Here is a 19,201-nt window from a genome sequence, read left to right on the forward strand (position 1 = left end):
TTATTGAGCACTAAAAAGAAATGTGCTATCAAGCCATGAAAAGACATGGGGGCACTTTAAGTGCATACTGCCAAGTGAAAGAAGCCAGTCCAAAGAGGCCACATACAGACTGTATGTTTCCAACCATATAACAACCAGAAAAGGTAAAACTATGGATACAGTTAAAAAAAAAAAAATCAGTGGTTGCAGGGGTAGGGGTGCAACAGGCAGAGCACACAGGATTTTTAAGGCAATGAAAGACCCTGTATGATACTGTAATGAGGGATTCGTGTGATTACACATTTGTCCAAACCCACAGAGTGTACAACCCCAAGAATGAACCCTAATGTAAACATGGATTTGGGTGATGACGATGTGTCCGTGTAGGTTCATCACTTGGAACAAATGTCCCACTAATTAGGGTTCTGGTCACCAGTTCCAGTATGTGTGTGTGTTTGCAGGGGGGGGTGTTCCCCCACACCAACAAGCAATTGCTCCAGACACCAGGGCCCTGAAAGTCAACTCAATTCTGCCACTTCTACCCGAAGACAGGGCCAGATCCCATGGGTGAAGGGCTCGGTCCTACAAGACACCCACCCCCCTTCAGATGCCAGTCACAGGTCCAGGTTGTCACCTGTGCCTCTGACCCACAAGATATAGATCCGAGGTTCCAAAGACCTCCCCCTCCGCCATCTTGGGTCCCATTAATTTGCCAAAGCTCATAGAACTCAGGAAACCTGTTTATTCACTAGACCACTAATTTTTTTTTTTATAAAAGGCCCTGTAACTCAAGGACAGCCAGAGGGAAGGGAGGTTTAGGGTAAGGTGTGGGGACAGGATACAGACCTTCTGGATCAGTCTTGGAATCTTTTCTGTGTTCACTGACTGGAAGTTCTTTGAACCTCATCTTCCTGGGTTTTTACGGAGGCTTCATTACCGAGGCACAACCGATTAAATCATTAGCCAGTAACCCCTGATTCAACCTCCAGCGCCACTCTCCTCCAGGCCGGTCACGGGGGGTGGGACTGAAAATTCCAACCCTCTCTGCTCTGGGTTGGCTCCACCGGCTTTCCGAGAAAGTCACCTCATTAACGTAACAAAAGACACTTCAGTGGCTGTCAACACTTAGGAAATTCCAAAGGGTTTGGGAGCTGTGAGCCTGGAACCTTGACCGAGAGCAATTATGAGAAAAATATTTTGTTCTCTGAATGACCAACTATATGTATTTTTTTTTAAAGACTTTATTTATTCATCAGAGAGAGAGAGAGGGAGAGAGATCGAGCACAGGCAGACAGAATGGCAGGCAGAGGCAGAGGGAGAAGCAGGCTCCCTGCCGAGCAAGAAGCCCGATGTGGGACTCGATCCCAGGACGCTGGGATCATGACCTGAGCCGAAGGCAGCTGCTTAACCAACTGAGCCACCCAGGCGTCCCCAACTATATGTATTTTTACAAATAACAAAATCACAAACCACTCTGGGTGAGAGATGTTAACGATGGGGAGGCTACTGGGTGATATATGGGACATCTCCAATTTTTCTGTGAACCTAACGTTGCTGTAAAAAAATAAAGTCTTTTGGGGCACCTGGGTGGCTCAGTTGTTAAGCATCTGCCTTCAGCTCAGGTCATGATCCCGGGGTCCTGGGATTGAGCCCCACACCGGGCTCCCTGCTTTGTGGGGAGTCTGCTTCTTCCTCTCCCTCTGCCCCTCCCCCTCACTCTCAAGCTATCTAAGTAAAATCTTTTTAAAAAAATAGATTAAATTAGGGACACCTGGTGTGGCTCAGTGGGTTAAAGCCTCTGCCTTCGGCTCAGGTCATGATCCCAGGGTCCTGGGATGGAGCCCCACATGGGGCTCTCTGCTCTGAGGGGAGCCTGCTTCCTCCTCTCTCTCTGCCTGTGTCTCTGCCTACTTGTGATCTCTGTCTGTCAAATAAATATATAAAATCTTAAAAAAATAGATTAAATTAAAAAACAAAAATAGAGTATTTTATTTTATTTATTTATTTACATTGATTATTCGATGCAGTTGAAATGCTGCTCGGAAAGGGGCCCCAGCTCCTGCCTCGGGCTCCAACCCTTATTAATTCTGTGGTGTAGATCACTCAGTCTCTTTGCTTCCAAGGCCTCATTTGTACCATTTGTAATCGAAAGAGACCTACCTCGTAGGGCTGCTGTGAGCGTTTCAGGAATGAATACGTGGGAGTGTTCTCAGCAAACACATTCCGGCCCACCCCAGGCGCCAGCCCTGGAGAGAGGGGCCGCAGGTAAGCAGAGGAGGAACCCAGGCCCCTGAAGACCTGCTAAACGCGACCTGGGCATTTACCGGAAGCGTCTGCCGCAGGAGCCCTTTACCCTGCTTACAAGGAGGCCCCCAGCTGTGAGCCCGCACCTCGCCTTGGCCGCTGCCTCCCCACCCTGCCGGACAGCGCTTTGTGCTTTTGCCCCCATTCCCTTGGGTTCAAGGACGTCAAGGTGAACAGGGCTCTGGTGGTCGGTAGCGCACTTCCCCCAGCCACTCCTGGCAGTTTGCCAGGGCCTCTGCCGCTCTGCCTGGTGTTTGGGCATTGTTTCAAACCTATTCTTATCTCCACAATCTTGCAAGTCACCCTCTCTCCACACTGGCTAAGATAACCGCGCATGCATACAGCCCTCAAATGTTTAAAGCAACTTCCCACACGTTTTTATCAGATGAACTTCATGAAATCTATCTTGTGAGAAGGGGCACAGAAACACCAAGGCCCAGAGTGGTCAAGTGACTAGCCTAGGATCACACAGCAAGGAAAATCCTCTTTCTAAATAACAATAAAACACCATAACTTCCATGCGGGTGGCACCTAGTGTGGACCAGGAGTTCACCTGCCTAGTCTTGCTTGATTCTCACCAGCGCTTCTCAAATTTTGCCTTCATATGAAAACCCCTGGGCCTGATGTTAAAATGTAGGTTCTGATTTCGGGGGTCAAGGCTGAGGCCCAAGAGCCTGCATTTCTTTTTTTTTTTTCCTTAAAGATTTTATTTCTTTATTTGAGAATGAGAGAGAGAGAGAGAGCAAATTATTTATTTGAGAATGAGAGAGAGCGAGCAAGCGAGCGCGTGTGCGCACGCACACAAGCTGGGGGAGGGGTAGAGGGAGAAGCAGACTCCCTGCTGAGCAGGAAGCCTAATACAGGACTCATCCCAAGACCTTGAGATCATGACCTGAGCTTAAGGCTGATGCTTAGGGAGGGAGCCACCCAGGCACCAGAAGAGTCTGCATTTCTAGCAAGCTCCCAGGGATGCCGAGGCCACTGGGCTCCATGGACCATCCAGTGTGGATAACCAGGAACTTCTCAGTGTCCTGTGAGATTGAGATCATCACCCTTGTTTTTTTCAGGTGAGCAACTGGAGCCTCCAGGCTGTTAAGAGAATGCTTGGGACCACCCAGCTTGTAGGTGATGGTAGAGCAGAGATTCAAACTCAGATATCTGACTGTCAGTCGGATCCCTCCTCGTGGGGGAACGGGGAGGGGGGCCGGGGGGTGTGTCCCAGCTGCATTTTCTTGGAATGGCTGAAATCCTGTGATGTCATCCTGATTCTCTGCCCACCCAGCTGGGCTGGGCTGCTAAGGTGGCTCGCCCATCTTGGAACCAACATCACACCATGTGGCCTGACCTCCCAGCAAGGGATGCACTAGGACCATGAAGTTCTTTGCCACACAGAAGTAAACTAGGACCAAATGTCACTCGAAGGGAGGAGTGGGGGAGGGACACTCCCACTAGTCAAACAGGCCAAGGGTGCCTGCAGGGGCCATGAATGGGGCTCAAAGGAGGGGTCCAGTGGCTGGTGGTTCTGACCTTCAAGCTCCTGTGTCCATGGATGACAAAGGTCACTTCATTTTTATTTAGTTTTATTCTTTTTATAACAGCTTTATTGATATATAATTCACATACCATAAAATTCACCCTTTTAAAGTGTACAGTTCAATGGTTTTCAATAATACAGTCACAGAGCTGTGCACCTGTCACCACTACCAAATTCCCAAACATTTTTGTCAACCCCCCAAAAAAAACCCACACCCATTAGCAGTCACTCCCCGTTCTGTCCTCCCCTCAGCCCCTGGCAACCACTCCTCTACTTTGTGACTCTATAGATTTGCCTATTCTGGACATTTCCTATATATGGGATCACACCCTATGCGGTCTTTCGTGACTGGCGTCCTTCACTTCCTCAAAGAGGGAGGGGTTCGTCCGTGTTGTAACACACAGCAGAATTTCATTCCTTTTTATTGTCAAATAACATCCCGTTGTACGGAGAGGCTACGTTTTGCTTACCCATTCATCAGTTCGTGGACATTGAGTTCTTTCCTTCGAATAATGCTGCTGTGACACGGGATTGTGTGGACAAACATCTTCATTTCTCCCGGGTCAGTACCTAGGCATGGAATTTCTAGATCAGACGGTAACTGTTTAGTAGAATGAGGAACCGCCATGCTGTTTCCAAAGTGGCTGCACCCACGTGCAAGGGACAAGGGGTTGTGTTTCTCCACGATTTGAATTTATTAATTTACTTCTAAAGCTGCTCCATAACCGTAACCGAGCCCTCCGTCTGAGCAATGCCATGGAGAATAGCTATTCAGTGACGGTGAGGTGGAAGCCAGCTTGCCCTTGCAAACAGGCAGGTCTGGCCTTGAGGGCGGGTCCTTCCACTGAGCTGTGTGTTTTGGGTAGACACTTTACCTCTCTGAGCTGGTTTCTTTCTTGAGACCTGACGTAGGATCTCCTGGTAGAGATCACAGGTGAGTAGAATTTGAGAAGCTTTGGGTAATCTCGCCTCCCTCCTCGCCAAAATCATCCATTCTGGGAGGTTCCTGGGTGGCTCGATCAGTTGGGCATCCCACTCTTAATTTTGACTTGGGTCAAGATCTCAGGGTCCTGGGACCCAGCCCCTGCCTCAGGGTCCAAGCTCAGCTGGGAGTCTGCTTCTCTCCTCCCTCTCCCTCCGCTCCTTCCTCCTCCCCCATGCTCTACGATGCTTTCTAAATAAAATAACTCATGCACTCCCAAAGGTCTGATTCTCAATTCCCACTTGCCCTTTGAGGGGTCCCGCTGGTGGTAAAGAGAAGCACAGTAGGAGACAAATAGGTCTAGATTTCTTTCTTTCTTTCTTTCTTTTTTAATATTTTATTTATTTATTTGACAGAGAGAGAGAGATCACAAGTAGGCAGAGAGGCAGACAGAGAGAGGAGGAAGCAGGCTCACTTCTGAGCAGAGAGCCCGATGCGGGGCTTGATCCCAGGAACCTGGGATCATGACCCGAGCCGAAGGCAGAGGCTTAACCCACTGAGCCAACCAGGCGCGCCTAGATTTCTTTTTTTTAAAGATTTACTTATTTATTTGAGAGAGAGAGAAAGCACAGGGTTGGGAGAGGTGCAGAGGGAGAGGGAGAGAGAGAATCTTAAGCAGACTCCCTGCTGAGTGTGGATTTGAGTCCAGCTTGGGGACCCTGAGAACATGACCTGGGCTGAAATTGATAGTCACATTCTGGACGCCTGTGTGGCTCGGTCAGTTACCCTCTCTATCTGACAAATAAATAAATAAAATCTAAAAAAAAAAATAAAAAAGGTCATGGGGCGTCTGGGTGGCTCAGTGGGTTAAGCCTCTGCCTTCACTTCAGGTCATGATCTCAGGGTCCTGGGATGCTCCCCCCTGCCCCCGCCCCCGCTGCCTGCCTCTCTGCCTACTTGTGATGTCTCTCTGTCAAATAAATAAAGAAAATCTTAAAAAAGAAAAAAAGTCACCTGCTTAACCAACTGAACCACCCAGGCTCCCTAAATCAGTCTAGAGTTAAATCCCAGGTCTGTTTCACTGTCTATGACCTTGAGCCTGTCAACTTTACCTTTTCTGCGAAAAGGAGATTGGATACCACATCAGAGCGTTGCTGTCAGGATAAAATGTCTTGTGGTAAGCACGCAATAGATCGTAGGCACTATTATTATTAGTTTTGGGGTTTTTTTTTTAAGTAATCTCTACACCCCACAGGGGGCCCAAACTCATCAGATCAAGATCAAGAGAGTCTCATGCTCTACTGACTGAGCCCACCAGGTACCCCTTGTAGGCACTATTATTAAAGCATGGGGCGATCCATCCATGCCACCGACACTGGCTGAATTCTAGGAAGCATCACTTTCTGTGATACAGAGATGATTAGGACCCTTGCCGTCCGGAGCTCCCAGGTTTGGGGGAGTAGATGCAAAACACATTGAACCCCGATGTGCTTATAAGTGCTGTGAAGGTGCTCCATGGTCGGGGAGGAAGGGGCATGGCAAGGAGAAGGAAGTGGCTGTCGGAAGGTCTGTGAGAGGCCCCTCTCATGCAGCGTGGACAGCGAGGCACCCAGGACTCCCGGGGCACCGTCTCCTCTGGCCATGTCCTCACCACCCACACCCAGGATGTAGAAATGGCCTGTCTGCTCTGAGACTGGGGCGAGGGCAGACCTTTGGCTTATAAACCCAGACAAGAAAGATAAAGACTTAAAAACCTCGAGCACACGCCCAAACGTCTGTGTGCCCAAGGCCTGGTGGCCATAGGGCACTGTGGACACCCTGAACAGCGGGCCTATGAGGGAAAAAGAGACATGTGATATCAACTGGATGGTGGAGGGAGACAGAATGGGCCCAGAGAAAAAGGGTTTTGAGTTACAACTGCCACTGAACGGCCCGTGGTCTCTGGCAGAGACACCATTGCTCTGTCTAGCCTCACTTGACTCATCTGCACAATGGGGATAAACACCGTCCTCCTCCAACAGGAACCGTCCAGACGCAGTGAGATGGGATGAAAATGTTGCTGCAGAAGCTAAAAGCTACGTTCGCGCGTGAAGGTCGGGGACTGTCATCGGCCGAGTCGGGGAAACATAGCGTGGGGTGTCACTCACCAATAGGAAGGAAGGCAGTCCGGATGCGTCCTACAACAGACACAACCCTTGAAGACTCATGCCAGACACAAAAGACCACAGACTGCATGACTCCATTTACATGAAATGTGCAGAATAGGCAAAGGCAGACAGACGGTAGAGGAGTGGCTGCCTAGGAGTGGGGGAGAAGGTAGGGGGGTAACGGGGACCAACTACTAATGGATATGGGGTTTCTTTGGAGTGATGAAAATGTTCTGGAATTAAAGAGTGGTGGTGGTTGCACAACCCTGTGAACATACTAAAAACCACTAAACTAGCTGTACACTTGAAATGAGTAAAATGCATGGTATGTGAATTATATCTCTATAAAACTGTCCAAAAAAAACCCTCCAAACCCCCAAAAGAATGGTTATTTATTCTTCAGCACCCATCTGTGGTAAGATACCATGGGGCACCCATGAATGGATAATTGTATTTCTTAGTCTTCGTGTACTGTTTTCACCTCTATTCTTAGGTTGGTTTTTTTTTTTAAGGATTTTATTTGTTTATTTGAGAGAGAGAGAGAGTTGGAGACAGAGCATGAATTGGAGGTGGGGAGGAGGAAGGGGGCAGAGGGAGAAGGAGAAGCAGACTTCCTGCTGAGCAGGGAGGACTCGATCCCAGGACCCTGAGATCATGACCTGAGCCTAAGGCAGATGCTTAACTGAGTGAGCCACCCAGGCACCCCTGTTCTTATTTTATTAGCTTATTGATTTGTTCATTTGCTCCTCAAACGTTTGACCACACCAGGTCCTGGGGATTTCAGCAGCAACAAAGCCGTGGCTTGAGAGTCCCATCCATGGTGGAAGCAAGCCCAGGGTGCGGTGGGAGCACAGGGGAGGACTTCTGCTCACCCCGGGGAGGGTCTGAGAGGCCTCCTGAGGGACTCATCACCCTTGAAGACGTAAGAGAAAGGGGGACATGGAGATCTTGAGTGGAGTCTGGAGACCTTGGAGACAGAAGATGTCTGCTGGGCATGAGAAACATTGCACTAGGTTCACGGGGCACATGCTGGAGAGGCCTGAGTGCCATTCCAGGGAAGGAGAAGGCTTGGGCCCAGTGAGGGAGTACATGTGACAGGTGCTGGGTAATCATTTGCTGCATGAATATCAGATTTATAAAATACAGGTGCTCAGGATACACCTCCTGAGACTGCCTTCATTAAAATCTTGCCGGGGGAGCGGTGAGGGGGCACCTGGGTGGCTCAGTTATTAAGCGTCTGCCTTTGGCTCAGATCCTGATCCTGGGGTCCTGGGATTGAGCCCCCCATTGGGCTCCCTCAGTGGGAGGCCTGCTTCTCCCTCTCGCACTCCCCCTGCTTGTGTTCTCTCTCTCTCTCTCTGTCTCTCGCTGTGTCTCTCTCTGTCAAATAAAGAAATATAATCTTTAAAAAATAAATAAATAAATTCTTGCCGGGGATTCTCGTGTCTGATGGCTGGACACCCATCAGGGCTTACCAGAAGGTTGGAAACTATTGGATGCCCCCTCTTCTATCACCCTCTCCCTCCCCCCTCCCCTACTCACCCCCCCACCCCGCCCAGCCAGGCTCTCAGTGTAGGAGTTGCCCAGAAAGCTTCTAGAAAGATTCTTGGGCTAGATAAAAGTGGAAGGTGCTCTAGGGTCACGGAGGGCCAGGGCAGGCTACCAAGAGAGAGCTTTTGGATATTGTGCCACCAGAGTATCTGGATTCAAATCCCAGCGCAGCCACATATAAGCCCAAAGACTCTGATCAAGTCACTTCCGGGCTCCAGTGTTCCCCTCTGCAAAAGGAGGAGAAAAAAAGTCAGAATAACAATTGGGCTGTTGAGAGTAATAAACAAATCGCAATTAGAACGTTATTAGAATCTGAGAGATCCGCTGTGGTTTTAGGCACATTATTTGACGCCTCTGTGCCTCGGTTTACACATCTGGGAAATGGGGGAGAGTAATAGTACCCACATCAAAAGGTTGAGATGAGGATGTAATAAGGTAATCTTTGTGCCAAGTCCTCAGCACCATGCCTGCCCAGAAAGGCTCAGTAAATCTGGGCTGGGCTGATGCTTTTTAGCTAAACTTCAGCGCAATCAACTCAGGATGTGAAAATCCAGGGGAGAGGGGAAGTGGGAGGAGACCTCTGACGCTGAGGTCATTGTCTGGAGGCCAGGAGGGAAGCGCAAGTGACAGAAGGCAGTGAGAGTCTAGCAAGAAGGAAGAAAGCCTGGGTGAGATGGTCTCCGGAGGACCGAAGGCTCCTAGGGACGAGGGAGGCCGAGGGAGGCCTCTGGGTCTGAGTCTGATTGGCATGGAGAGGCTGGAAATGTGAGTAGAGCTGAAGTCAGGTGCACAGACAGGTTTGGCAGGAACCAGGATGGTGGGAGTTCATCGTTTAGACACCGAACAATAGGGAAACACATAGAGAGTCGTGGGTAAGAGAACTATAGGTAATTTAGATATTTTTCTGTGTTTAAAAAAATATTTTGTAACTTTAAAAATGAATTTGTTTTATTTCATATGTATATATATATATGTTTTTTTAGGTTTTTATTTATTTATTTGAGAAGGGGAGAGAGAGAGAGGCACAGTGAGCCAGAGCAAAAGAGCAGGGGGAGGGAGAAGCAGACTCTCCACTGGGCAGGGAGCCTGGTGTCCGGCTCCATTCCAGGATACCTCACTGACTGAGGCACCCAGGCACCCCTATATGTCTATTTTGATATGTAGCATATGTTTTCATATTTAGGTTTGATTTATAAATAGATAATACATTCCGATGAGTCTAAATGTAAGAGATTTAAAAGGGTTTTTCAGTGAAAATTCTCCCACCCCAATTTCCTAGCCCCCCAGTTCTAAGGAAAAAACCTCCATGTCCCTCACTTCTTATATATCCTCCCCAAGGTATTCTGTCTAGTCTAGGATGTGTTGTTCTAGCATTAAAAAATAATGTCGATTAAGATAAAAAGACCGAAAAACACATGCAACAAAAACATAGGCAAATTAAAACTTAGGAAAATCAAAAACCTTTGTGCCTCATTATCTACTATCAATAGAGTAAAAAGGCAACCCACAGACTGAGAGAAAATACTTAGAAATCGTATATCTGGGCGCCTGGGTGGCTCAGTGGGTTAAGCCGCTGCCTTCGGCTCAGGTCATGATCTCAGAGTCCTGGGATCGAGTCCCGCATCGGGCTCTCTGCTCAGCGGAGAGCCTGCTTCCCTCTCTCTCTCTCTGGCTGCCTCTCCATCTACTTGTGATTTCTCTCTGTCAAATTAATAAATAAAATCTTTAAAAAAAAAAAAAAAGAAAGAAATCGTATATCTGATACGGGATTAATGTCTAGAACATATAGACAACTCTTTTTAAAAAATTTTTTTTATTATTTATTTATTTATTTTTTTAAAGATTTTATTTATTCATTTGACAGACAGAGATCACAAGTAGGCAGAGAGAGAGGAGGAAGCAGGCTCCCCGCTGAGCAGAGAGCCCGATGCGGGGCTCGATCCCAGGACCCTGTAATCATGACCTGAGCCAAACCCACTGAGCCACCCAGGCACCCCCATATAGACAACTCTTAAAACTCAATACCAAGGGGGCGCCTGGGTGGCTCAGTGCGTTAAGTCGCTGCCTTCTGCTCAGGTCATGATCTCAGGGTCCTGGGATCGAGCCCCGCATCAGTCTCTCTGCTCAGCAGGGAGCCTGCTTCCCCCCCTCTCTCTGCCTGCCTCTCTGCCTCCTTGCGATCTCCGTCTGTCAAATAAATAAATATTAAAAAAAAAAACACAAAAACTCAACACCAAGAAACAAACCACCCAATTCAAAAATAGGCTGAGGACATGAGTAGTCGTTTCTCCAGAGAAGACCTACAAATGGCCAAAAAGCCCATGAGATGATTGATGCTCAACATGTCTCATCAGGGAGATGCCAATCCAAACTACAATGAGATACCTCCTCACATCAGTTAGGATGGCTGCTGTCTAAAACCCGGAAAAATGTCACCTATTTTCCTGTTGTACATATATTCCTTTATTGACAGTACATTCTTTTTAAAGATTTTATTTATTTATTTGACAGAGACAGCAGGAGAGGGACACGAACAGGGGGAGTAGGAGAGGGAGAAGCAGGCTTCCCATCGAGCAGGGAGCTGGCTGTGGGGCTCTTTCCAAGGACCCTGGGATCATGACCTGAGCCAAACGAAGAGCTTAAGGACTAAGGCACCCAGGAACCCTGATTTTGCCTGTCTTAGAACTTTACATAAACAGACTCATACAGTAGCTACTTTTTTTTTTTTTTTAATCTAAACTCTTACTCAACAGTGTGTCTGTGAGATTCCGTCATTAAAAACAACAAAACAGGGGCGCCTGGGTGGCTCAGTGGGTTAAAGCCTCTGCCTTGGGCTCAGGTCACAATCCCAGCATCCTGGGATCGAGCCCCACATCAGGCTCTCTGCTAGGGAGCCTGCTTCCTCATCTCTCTCTCTCTCTCTCTCTCTCTCTGCCTGCCTCTCTGCCTACTTGTGATCTCTGTCTGTCAAATAAATAAATAAAATCTTTAAAACAACAACAACAACAACAAAACAACTGCGTAATAGAGATATGTCATGTACCATAAAGTTTATCCTCTTAAAGTATAAAATTTTAAAAATGACAGGAGGGGAGGGAACCAAGCAGAGCCTGTGACTCCTGGTCTCAGGGTTGTGAGTCCAAACTTCTAATTGGGTGTGGAGCCTATTTAAAAATAAATACATACATAAGTAAATCAAATATACAATTCAGGGGCACCTGGGTGGCTCAGTCAGTTAAGCATTTGACTCCTGGTTTTTGCTCTGGTCCTGATCTCAGGGTCCTTGGATCGAGCCCTGTGTTGGGCTCTGTGCTCAGTGTGGGGTCTGCTGGAGATGATCTCCCTCTCCTCTGCTCGCTTGCACTCTCTCTTTGTCTGTGTCTAAAAAAAAAAAAAAAAAAAGAGAGAGAGAAATAAAAAAAAACCCAACTCCTTAAAGTATACAATTCAGTAGGCTTTTAGCATAGTCGTGGAGTATGCCACTGCCACCACAATCTGATTTCAGAACATTTTCATTGCCTCAAAAAAAAACCAAAGAAACAAAACAAAACAAATACCCAAAGAAACCCAACCCTCCTAGCCATTAGCAGTGACTTCTCATTTCTTCCTCTCCCCAACCTCTGGCAACCACTAACCTGTTTTCTGTCTCTATAGATTTGCCTATTCGGGACATTTCATATACATGAAATTAAACAATGTGTTCTTTTGTGATTGGCTGCTTTCACTCATCATTATGTCTTTAAGGCTCAACCTTGTTGTGGCAAGCCTCAGGGCTTCCTTCCTTTTTCTAGCTAATATTCCATTGTACAAAGATGCTACGTTTTGTTCATTCATTTGTCAGTTTACGGACATTGACATCTTTGTATTTTTTTTTTAAAGGATTTTATGTATCTCTTTGTCAGAGAGAGAGAGAGAGAGCACAAGCAGGCTCCCTGCTGAGCAGGCATCCCCATGAGGGACTTGATCCTGGAATTCCGGGATCATGACCTGAGCTGAAGTCAGGCACTTAACCCGATGGAACCACCCAGGAGCCCCACATTTTCATATTTCTTTACATGTTAACTATTTTTTCCCCTTCTCTGTGTTAGTCCATTGCATGAACATACTCCATATATTTTTTTCACTGTTGGTATTCTTCTCTCCTCCTGGTTTTTGGCTATTTTAAGCTGCTATGAACATTTTTGTACCTACTTTTGTTTTATACTCATTTTTTTTTAGGTATATGCTTAAGGGTGGCTTGCTGGATCATTGGATATACACGTATACACGTATATTCAACTAACACTTTCGCAGAGTGGTTATAGAAACTTACACTCACTCCCACAAGCCATTTATGAGAGTTCCAGTAACTCCCATTCTTGCCAACATTTTGTATCTTAATTTTAATCCTGCTGGTTGGGGATAGTGCTATCTTGTTATGGTTTTAATTGGCATTCCGTGATAACTCATGATGTTTAGCACCTTTTTGTTGCTTCCTGGGTAATTAGGTATCATCTTTTATAAGTGCCCATATAACTCTTTGCCCACTTAAAAAAAGTTGGGTTGTCTGTCTTCTCTTCCTTTCTACCTTTTTTTCTTCTTTTCTTTTCTTTCTTTCTTTTTTTTTTTTTTTTAAGATTTTTATTTATTTATTTGACAGAGATCACAAGTAGGCAGAGAGGCAGGCAGGGAGAGAGAGGAGGAAACAGGCTCCCCACGGAGCAGAGAGCCTGATGTGGGGCTCGATCCCAGGACTCTGAGATCATGAGCTGAGCTGAAGGCAAAGGCTTTAACCCACTGAGCCTCCCAGGTGCCCTCTTTTTTTTTTTTTTTTTTTAAAGTAAACTCTACCCCCAGCTTGGGGCCTGAACTTACAACCCCAAGATCAAGAGTCACCTGCTCTACCAACTGAACCCACCAGGCACCTTGTCAGTCTTTTTTTTTTTTTTTTTTAATGTATTTTTACAACAGAGAAAGAGAGAGCACAAGTAGGGAGAGCAGCAGGCAGAGGCAGAGGGAGAAGCAGGCTCCCCCACAGAGCAGGAAGCCTGATGTGGGGCTCTATCCCAGGACCCTGGGATAATGACCCAAACCAAAGGCAGTCACTTTACTAATTTTTCCCCTCTTTTAAATGTGTCTTTTGATGAACAGAAGTTGAACAGAAGTTCTTAATCTTTTTTTTTTTTTTTTAAGATTTTATTTCTTTATTTGACACACAGAAAGAAACAGCGACAGAGGGAATCCAAGCAGGGGGAATGGGAGAGGGAGAAGCAGGCTTTCCTCTGAGCAGGGAGCCCGATGTGGGGCTTGATCCCAGGACCCTGAGATCATGACCTGAGCTGAAGGCAGACACTTAACGACTGAGCCACCCAGGTGCCCCAGAAGTTCTTAATCTTAATTAAGTTCAATTTAACAGTCTTTTTTCTTATAGTTTATACTTTTTGTGTCTTATGAAATTTTTGCCTATTTCAAGGTCATGGAAAAATTCTCCTATGCTTTCTTCTAGAAGTTTTGTTGTTTGCTTTTTATATTTAGGACTCTGATCCATCCTGAACTATTTCCATAAATGGTATAAGGGTGTGATCATACCCATTTTACAGATAAGGAAATAGATACTGAGTCTTGCCCAAGTATTCACTAAGGACTATTTTATGCCAGGCCTTGCTTGTGTTGGTTCCAGGTCCACAGAGACAAATAAGGCACAGTCCCTCTGTGTCCTCACACAGCTCCCAACCTGGGCAGAGGAAACAGCTAGGAGATGGAGGATTAAAATCTAATGTGCAGTGAGAGAGATAAGGGAAAGGTATGTGATTGTACAAAGGACAGGCACCTAACTGGCCTGCAGGGTCACGGAGGACATTTTTGAAGAGGTGACATCGGAGTGAGTAATTTTCTTCTACCTTTGATAAAATTATGCAAGTGATATTTGTGTTAGAAACACAGATAAGCAAAAGGAAAAAAATAATCACAATCCTTCTACCAAGACATTAAACTTATTTACACTTTAATATAATCCTTTTGAAAGTTCATTTTCTGTTTCTCTGAGACACACACACACACCCCAGATAAACACACAAACACTGCACAAAAATAAATGAAATCTTGTTATAATATAAAGCAAATATAATTTGCTTTTCTTTACTTAGTATATTTGAAATCATAAATACAAATCTAAACAAAATTTTAGTGACTTTTTTGGTATTTAATTCTGAAACATACAGATGTGTCAACATTTATGCAATCAATGTCTTATACAATTATTTCTAATACTTAGTGACTCTAAACAATGTTGAAAAGAGTACCTTTTTAAAAAAAAAAAGATTATTTATTTATTTATTTGACAAACAGAGATCACACATAGGCAGGGGCAGGCAGAGTGAGAGAGGAGAAAGCAGGCTCCCCGCCGAGCAGATAGCCCGATGTAGGCCTGATTCCAGGATTCCTGGGTCCCAGGACCCTGAGATCATGACCTGATCCAAAGGCACAGGCGTAACCCACGGAGCCACCCAGGTGCCCTGAAAAGAGTACCTTTTAAACCACTATCTTTGCACTTTCCCAATTATTTTTTTATGGTGAATTCTCAGAGAGAATTGATCAATTTATTTTCCTACCTGTATCTCTAAACCTGGCCAACACGGGACATTTTTATACTTTCATTAATTTTTAAAAATTTGTTAGGTGAAAAATGGGATCTTGTGATATTGTGTTTGCATTTCTTTGCATTTCTAATAACTTTTTTAAATTTTTAAATTTTTTATTTTTATTTTTTAAAAAGATTTTGTTTATTTATTTGACAGACAGAGATCAGAAGTAGGCAGAGAGGCAGGCAGAGAGAAAAGAGGAAGCAGATGCAGGGGATGCAGGGCTCCAGGGATCACAACCTGAGCCAAAGGCAGAGGGTTTAACCCACTGAGCCACCCAGGCGCCCCTCTAATAACTTTTTTTTCATAATTATTTTTTTCATAATTATTGGCCATTTATGTTTCTTCTTTCTTACTTCTGTTCCTTTTTTAGGGCCATTTTTGTTTTGGAGTACTCAGGGTTTTTCTTAATCACTGAGAAGAGCTCTTTGTATATTGTTGGTAGTAATTCTTAGGGTTGCAAAATTCTTTTTTCCAGTGCTCTTTTGCTTTTACATCATGCATTTTTTTCCTCAAGTTATAGTTTAGTCATAATAGTATGAACATTCCAAAAGGAAAGTGTCATGAGAAATTTGCCCTCCTAGATAGAAAATGTATTATAAAGCTACCATCATTAAAGTATTTTGGAAATAGCACAGAACACACAGAAAGGTCAATGGATACAAACACAGAAGCAGGTTCAAGCACATACAAGTTGGAAAGGTGATGAATAAAGAATAGATAACTGGCTATTGCGAAAATTATATTAGATTTCTCCCTCTCTCAACAACCAGATTCCAGATGGATTAAAAGATAAGAGCAAAAAAATTTAAAAATTTTTAAAATTTTCGTATTGCGAAACAATTTTTTTTAATTAAAAAAAATTATTTGCTCTACGTCCAAACTGCGACTTGAACTCACAACTCCTAGATCAAGAGTCTCATGCTCTATCCACTGAGCCAGTCCCTAAAAAAAATTTTTTAATAAAAAAAGTTTTTATCCTCGTGTAGTAGGCAGTAACCAAAAAGAGTGGCTCTTTGCCTACCCAAAAAGAACATCCAAGAAAACACTGGTAACACATATCTAAAGAGAAGTGTGCGAATTAATCACGTGCAGGTGAGAATGCTTGGAAGTGCACCCCAGGAATCCCTGTGAGGACAGCTCTGAAGGCTGGAAGACCGCGCCGTGCCCACTCTAAAGAGAGGGTCAGGAATCGAACTCAGGGCGCCCTCACCGGATCCGGGGCTGAGTCCATGCCCGCCCCCACAGGCCATCATAATTATGTAAAATAGCACTTTTTCCATATATGGTACTTAATATCTGTTCTTCTGGTAGGATGACATGGGACCGGGAAAACAGCTCGAGGGGCGGGGTGTCAGAAGTCCAGACCTTCCCAGCCGGCTCCCGCCCTGCCTCGCCCCGCCTCGCCCCGCCTCGGCAATGCACCAAAATCCCGGCCTGAGCCTTCTGCGAGCCTTCTCCTTCTGATTGGACTTTCTCTGTGTCAATCCTCTCCCTCGAACATGGCTGTTCGTCGGGCCCGCCCTATGAGGCGGGGCTCCCGCCTAGGAAGCGCGGAGGAAGGTGGAGCCGGTGGAGGTGGGGGCGGTTGGCGAGGATGAATACCCATCCCGCTGGACCCAGAGGCTCCGCCCACCCCCTTCCCACAGGCCCCAGATGTCTGTCCATCAAGACCGGGGACGGGCTGGAGTGGGCGAGGCGGTTCGAGGGGGCGGTGTCGTCCCTCCAGGCTCCGCCCTCGAGCCGGCGCCGGGATGGAATAGGCGGGCGGCCGCAAGGGCGGGGCGGGAAGGCGGCGAGGAGCTGAGCTGGGTGCGGTGAGGCGCGCAGATCACCGCGGCTCCCGGGCAGGGCACGGAAGGCTGAGCGAGACTGACCTGCTGCAGCACCCGCCTCGCGTGCTCGCCCCACCCCGCCGTCGCCCGAGCGCTCGAGAAAGCCTTCTCGGGAGAAGCAGCGCCCGTTCCCCGGCGCAGATCCAGGTTCAGGTGAGCTAGCCGCACCGGCCGGTCCCGCCCCGGGCGGGGGCGGTGGCGACGGGACGCGCGGCGTCTGGGGCGAGCGGCCGGACGTGTGGTTTTCGGCCTCTGCGCGGCCGGCGACCGGCGCGCGGGGCAAGGGGGGGGGGTGCGAACGCCCCGGGCCGGGGCCCGGGCACAGCATCCTTCCGGGAGCGGCCGGAGGACCCCCTGCGCGACTCTCGGAGAGGGCGCCGCTGGAGGCAGGGCCTCGGGAGCAGGCCAAGGCTTTGGGGCCGGCGCTCCCCGGAAACCCTCCGCCCCTCCCCCTGCCTGCCCGGCGCACTCCCCCGGCGAGGCACCGGGAGCCTCGACCTCCCCTTGCGGCTGGGGCACGCGCCCCGCCCTCGCCTCGCGGAGAGCCCAAGTTGGGCAAACTTTTTAACCCCTTCCGGGGAGTCGCTGTCCCTAGGACCGGACCGAGCGAGCGTGAGATGGGGGGCAAGGGGGCAGCGGCTGCTTTGGAAGTTTCCAGGCGTTTTCGAAACGGAGGTAACGGGCAGGCAGGGACCGTTTGGCAGCTGTCAGGGCGTCCGCCTGAGTCAGAATCGGACTGTCCTGCTGCAGACATTGCACTCGGCTCAGTTTCCGCCCTCCGCTCCCGACTTCCTCATTCGCCCGGTTGCGATCGGCTGGGCGGAGGAGGGGAACGGGGAGGTGCGGTAGGTGCGTGGGGGACCGGGACCCGGCGGGTGCCAGGCGAGACAGGAAGGACCCCCCCAAACTCCCCCCGCCCCCAGCCCCTCAGCCGTTGACTTTTGACTTCCGCTACTTGGCGGAGGAGGGCCCAGGAATGCCCGCAGCCATCTGAGCGGTCGGGAGCGCACCTGATTCCACCGCACCTGGAGGCCGCCCCACGCGGGCGGGGGCGGGGAGCTGGGCCCTTCTTTAGGACCAGACCTGCGCTATTGCATCGTCCCTGTTTGGGCCACATCGGGGTTGTTACCCTGCCTTCTCCGCTTTTCTCCGTCGGAGGAGGAGGGGGGGTATTCTCACGCCATCCTGTCCTAGGGCCACGCCCGGGGCAGGACTGCACCCCCTTATCCCTGCAGGGAACCCAGTCGTTTATAACAACGCTGAACACACCGGGACTGGGTTGCCGGCTGCCTTGAGGTGGGGGCGGGGCGAGGGCCCGGCTGCGGTCTGTGGCCCCACCCAGCTGGTGTGGGGAGAAAGGTTCCTGGGAAGTCCCAGGTCCTGGCAGGTCCCGGAGACCAGCGGCCTTCTGCGCTAGGCGGTCAGAGGCCCAACAACTCCTCGGTTCAGTGCATCCTTTTCTAGGTTTAAGAGGATTTCAAAGTAACTGTTGAGTAACTGTTGAAGGGGAAGCGAGCCTTTGCTCCTTCCTGCAACACTGTGGCCATTTCTGACACCGCGGAGACCTGCTTGATAACCTCGTCTGGTGGTTTATTCCCCTTTTGGTGAGGAGAGAGGCTGCTTTAAGGCCTGTTTAGACAATCACTCGATTAATATTAGTCAATTTATATACAAGGCTGCGAGGTGCAGAGGGAGGGTACATAGATGTGTAATTGAACAAATATTTAACTGACTGCTCTGTGCCAGGGACTCTGGCAGGTGGTGGTGGGGGGGGTGGGAGATTGAGTAAGACCTGGCCCCTGCCCTCCAGCACTTAGGGAATGCTGAGACAAAACTGCAGATGACTCTAATATGAGACGAAGATGACATGGTCCTCAGAAAGGTACCGTGAGTCATGGGGACTGTGAGAGCAAGGAGCCAGCCCACTCTGCCCAGGTCCCAGAGGCCTCGGCCCTCCAGGAGTTCCCAGTCATCCCCCCACCCCCAGCTTCACCCCCACTTGCATAACTGAGCAAGCAAGAGATTGCTTTGTGTAACTTGAGAGTCACCGTGCCCCCCTCTTGGCTGCCGGTGACCCCGGAAGAGCTCTGCTTTTCACACTCAGTCCCTGAGCCCCACCAGTGCCTGTGGGCAGATCCAGGTGCCTGGATTGGCAGGCTCTGTGCGGGAAGGGCAGCTCCACTCCAGAGGTGGTCTGTGGGGCTGCTTGCCTGAAGAGCACAGGAGGGTAGAGGAAAGAGAGGATCAGGGTCCCGGCTCTCTGAGTTTTTACTTTTTTAAAGATTTTTAAACTTTTTAACCAAAGGGGT

General features: G+C 48.2%; 1 protein-coding gene across 4 annotated transcripts in view; it reads left to right on the forward strand.

The window, feature by feature from the left end:
- Positions 1–9,024: 9,024 nt before the first annotated feature.
- MYH9 (myosin heavy chain 9) overlaps positions 9,025–19,201 on the forward strand; it is a gene marked incomplete at its 3' end in the record, with an annotated part of 96,564 nt that continues 86,387 nt past the window's right edge. The window contains exon 1 of one of the 4 annotated variants that reach the window (XM_082740261.1): positions 9,025–9,202. Of the gene's footprint in view, positions 9,203–16,748; positions 17,046–18,456; positions 18,775–19,201 lie in introns of those variants that run through there. The other 3 variants (XM_082740260.1, XM_082740263.1, XM_082740262.1) reach the window with 3 other exon arrangements.

This window comes from Mustela nivalis, assembly GCF_964662115.1.
Source record: "Mustela nivalis genome assembly, chromosome: 7".
Taxonomy (NCBI): Eukaryota; Metazoa; Chordata; class Mammalia; order Carnivora; family Mustelidae; genus Mustela; species Mustela nivalis.